This window comes from Balaenoptera acutorostrata, chromosome 16 (assembly GCF_949987535.1).
Source record: "Balaenoptera acutorostrata chromosome 16, mBalAcu1.1, whole genome shotgun sequence".
NCBI lineage: Eukaryota > Metazoa > Chordata > Mammalia > Artiodactyla > Balaenopteridae > Balaenoptera > Balaenoptera acutorostrata.
This window is the reverse complement of record NC_080079.1, coordinates 78,760,660-78,765,610: the sequence shown is the minus strand read 5'-3', so window position 1 is coordinate 78,765,610 and position 4,951 is coordinate 78,760,660. Positions and strand designations below refer to the sequence as shown.

At 39.6% G+C, this 4,951-nt stretch overlaps 1 pseudogene; it reads left to right on the top strand.

The window, feature by feature from the left end:
• Positions 1-1,054: 1,054 nt before the first annotated feature.
• On the top strand, positions 1,055-2,042 carry LOC102997647 (dystrobrevin beta-like; annotated as a pseudogene).
• Positions 2,043-4,951: the final 2,909 nt, after the last annotated feature.

The following is a 4,951-nucleotide window of genomic DNA, read 5'->3' as shown; positions in this document are numbered from 1 at the left end:
TGGTAGTTTATAAATATACATAAAATATATAAAAATAAAAAGTGGAAGAAGATATAATAGAAGTTTTCTAACAGAAGAGAGGTAAGATGAATCCATACACATTCTCGCAAAGCAAAATGAAATAAAATTGGGTATTTATTTCACAGTGTGCATGAGCAGATGAACTGCTAAGTAGAAACTCAACTATTTCCAGTATGAAGTAAAATATTTATTCTAGGAGTTTTTCATTAAAAGAAAACTGTAATGTACTGAACAATGTCTTTAGGGCATCTTTAGAGTAAAATCAGCAAATGATATCATATATACGTTAAAGACCCCATAAGAAAAGTGTGATCATAATTTTAGCCCTACTTTTTAGATTGTATAAATTCTTTGTAAAAGGATGTGAAAAAAGGAAAATCTGTGTTTATGAAGGTAGGTACGGAGTTAGTTGTTGAATAAAGACTCTCATAGAGGAGCTAGGAAACGCCAGTTGATGACAAGAGATCTGCATTGTGAGATGGGGTCACAGTCGGATAGTAATTTTAGAGCCAAAAAAGGAAAAATTTATTGTGCAGTGACCTGAGTGGTGGGGAGGTAGTTAAAAACTGATACAAACATTTGGGCTGGAGAAATTGACTCCGGAAGTCGTTATACAGAATCCTACGGAGGTGGCGCGTGCCCGCCCTGCGCCCGTCGCGCCCCTCACGTCCCTTGCGCCGTCGCGACCTCACGCCCCACCCCGCCCCGCGCCCTTAATGACGCCGCGCCCCTCGCGCCTCTCACGCCCCTCGCGCCCCTCACGTCCCTCGCGCCCTCACGCCATTTGACCTCACGCCCCTCGCGTCCTTCGTGCCCCTCACGCCCTTCGCGACCTCACGCCCCTCACGCCATCGTGACCTCACGCCCCTCGCGCCCCTCGCTCCCTTCATGCTGTCGCGACCCCGGCGGGAAGCACCGAGAGCCAGGCGCCGGAGAACGTTCGCCGCTCGTGCAGCTCAGCAAGGGCCAGGCTGGAGGAGGCGAAGGCGGCTGCGTCCCAGAGACCTGGGCGCCACCAGCTCCGGCCTGGAAGATGATTGAGGAAACTGGGAGCAAGCGTAACATGGCAGAGAAGAGGCAGCTGTTCATAGAAATGCGTGCTCAGAATTTTGATGTCCTATGACTATGCACTGACAGATTGCAGAGTACGATTTGTACAAAAAACGATGCAGCCTCCATCTTGCTGGTTTCTGGAACATGCTGGAAGCCTTTTGAGACGACGGCCTTGATACACTGGACTCAACCCCTGAGATCAGTGTGTCCTGCCTCGGGACCGACCCTCACCATCTACCGCCAGCTGAGCATGTGCCTGCCTTCTCATGAGTCGGCGTGGACCAGCCCCTCAGCTCCTCCTCGACTTCGTGATTGCTGCTGTGACAGTGAGGCCCGAGGCAAGTTGATGGTATTTTCTGTTAAAGCTGTGTTAGCATGTGTGGTGGAAAAATGCTGGACAAGTTGAGATATGTTTTCTCCCAGATGTCAGATTCCAGTGGCTTAATGCTGTTTAGCAAGTTTGACCAGTTTCTGAAGGAAGTTCTAAAGTTCCCAGCAGCTGTCTTTGAAGGGCCATCTTTTGGTTACACAGAGCACTCAGCCTGCACCTGTTTTCCACAGCCGAAAAAGAGAATGCTGAATATGCCTTTAGACACAGCAATCAATGGCTGATCCTCCTCCCTGGGGCCTTGTCTGGCTACCTCTCAAGCATAAGCTTGCCCACACGGAGGAGGTCTGCCATCCCGCGGAGTGCTCCCGTTTCCAGTGCGAGGTGGAGTGCTCCTATTCCTGGTTTGAGCGTGGGATGGGTTTCTGGTACCCGTGCCGGCAGTTGCCACACCCCAAGCTGTGCCAAAATTGCTTTTTGTGTGGCCATGCCAGTGTCCCTTTCAGCAACCAATACCAGGTTAAAGGAGCATCCCTCCTGGGTAACTGCTTTGTGTCTCAGTCTGTGTCCCCAACAGTTCGTTTGTTTCATCAGTAACAACACTAGGGCCACTTTCCTCATACAGGCCTACCATAAATAAGGGTGTAGTGTCATGAAATATCAACACTTACATTTATGACGGGGCTTGCAGGTATGTTGTGCTTCATCACTTGATTTGAAAAGCAGAGTTTTTAAAGTATGGGGAAATGGAGTTACGATGACATTTGACAAGGTCCCTTTTATTCAGCAAATTGGAATGTGACAGTGCTCCCTTTCCAAGTGAAAGGTGTCTTCTTGTTTTAAAATTGTACAAGGGGTACCACCCCCACCCCAAAAGACTTAACTCTCTGAGCTTTAAGGAAGATTTAAAGTTCTTTTTCTCAAGCAAGTTTACTTCGTGCTTATAGGGTTTAAATGTTACAAAGAAAGCTGCATGAAATGAAGTTAAATTTTTGCCTCTGACGTTGGGGAAATACTGTATTTTACAATTGCCACATGGATGTCTTTACTTTCTAAAATAGTCTTTTAAATAACAACATTTGGGTGGAGCTCAATGTCTGACTTTTCTGTGGTGTTTATAAATCATGTAATAAGTTTAGCACCAATCATTTTTCCTTCCCTTCTCTCAGTTTATTTCCAGAGTTTTAAAAATGTCATACTTTTATTTTCAAACAGTTTCTAGAGCCTTGTTTTAAAACCTTTTCCTTTAGTTTTTGTTGGTTAGTTTACTAAAAGGTAGAAAAATATACAGAGTCATAAGTATAATTCAGGATCTAGGTTCTCAGGCCTGGTCATCCTACCGGAGTTTTAAGTATTAGAAAGCTTTGATAAGTGGGGATTTTTCCTCTCTTTTTTTTTTTCTTTTTCCTAGTTAACCTTCTTAAAAGTCAACCAAGAAGAAAGCAAGTAAGTTCATATCAGGGATTAGTTAAAAACAAAAACCAAACTTTAATCAAGTGTATACTTTCTACATTTCTGACAATGTCTTAGATATAATTTTTTTATCAGATAGCTTTTCAGTTACAGTTAAACCATATAATTTTGTTAAAATGAACATCCTATCCTGGGTATTGTTGTGTTGTAAATTCCAGTATTTTTCTTTTTGGTTGAGGTATCATTATTTTACATTTTTTAAACAAGCAAAGGAAAAAAAAAATAACACCTAGTAGTTTCTTCTCTTTTTCGTTGACTCGGGAGAATTTATAGATTTTCAAATAGTTACTTTTTCTTAAAGTACAAGTATCCCACTGTGTTAATTGGCTTGTTAACATTTTCAGCTCTTTTTGGTTAGAGTCTAACTCTTTACACTGAGATAGCTCTTTGCCCTATTACATTTTTAAAAATTTATTTACTTATTTATTTATTTTTATTTTTTATTTGTTTTAACATCTTTATTGGAGTATGATTGCTTTACATTGTTGTGTTAGTTGCTGCCTATTACCTTTCATAATGATTGGATTCTCTGGAATGTATCTACTGAAAATCCTCATCCTAGATGTTGGGGCTAGGAGATGAGGAACTTGTTTTTCACCTTAGTTTGAACTTGCTCCTTTAGCTAGTTTATAACCCTTATAGAAATGGGAATTTTACGTTTATTTAAAGATAAATGACTGTTTGAATATTGCTTTCTGATTTACAGAGCAGTTTTTCACGTGAAAAACTCTGTTGAATTTTTCCATTGCTCTGTAACATACATAAATTGAAGTACAGAAATCACAAATGAATTCTTATATTTCTGTTTAATCCTCACAACACTCTTGTGAAGTAAGTCTTATTTCTATTCATTGTTATTTTTATTTCAGCTCTATTTTTTTCTAGTTTATTAGTTCATTTTTGTTATAGTGATTTAAGATTTCGGGAAAAATCAAGTATTATCAGCATGCATAATTTTGAAGCTGGTATCATAAATGTATCAGTTCTGAATTTTGACGAGTATGTACATTATGTAGTAGATGCATACTGGTAAGGCCTTTTAGCAATATACGTGTGTATCTGTGTGTGTGTGTGAGTATAACTTGTTTTCAAGATTAGGACTATGTGCAATACCCTAGTTCTTTGAGGAAGATATCGGTGAATTTTGAGGCTGATGTGAGTAAAGAAGTTTCCACTTAACAAAAAGATGTGTAATCAGTTAAGTAGTAATTTCTTTGAAGATTGTCCACTGTATCTGTACTAATATTTTGAATGAATGTTTCTCTATGTTCACAACAGATGAATTTAGCATGCATTTAACCAGCTTCTATATGAATTTACATTGTAGATTTGATATGTCTAGTGTTGGTGTTTGGAAGTTTATTTTGATTTTTCTGAAAGTTTTTGTTTAATATTTTATCTAAGTAAGTAGCAATATAATTTCTTATTCTTCTAGTCATCAATCCATTCATTTGCCTTTATTATAGAAAAAAAAAATGCCACACGGTACTATTAAAAAAACAAAACAAAAGAATCCTAGGAACAAGCCCTCATCGTAGTAATAAAGCATGAAGCATGGTGGTGGCTAAGAGGCCCTGATATTAGGAATTCCTGATTTAGGGAATAAAAGGGCATTCCACAAACAAATAATAGGGTAACTTTATTCTTTTCAATGACATCTGTTTTGTCCTAGAAAAGCTCAATTAAAAATTAACATTTTCTGGGCATTCCCTGGAAGTCCAGTGGTTAGGACTTGGCGCTTTCACTGCTGGGGCCCAGGTTCAGTCCCTGGTTGGGGAACTAAGATCCTGCAAGCTGCGGGGCATGGCCAAAAAAAATTAACATTTTCTATGCACAGTATCTAAAATGTGAATCCTCTAGATCAGGAATAGACAAACTTTTTTCTGTAAAGAGTCAGAGAGTAAAGATTTTGGGCTTTGCAGGCCATACTGTCTCTGTCACAGCTACTCCATAATAGCAGAAAAGCAGCCATAAAAAATTGGTAAATGAACAGAGATGGCTATGAGCCAGCAAAAATTTATTTACAGACCCTGAAATTTAAATATCCTACAGCGTCACAAAAAATTATTCTTATTT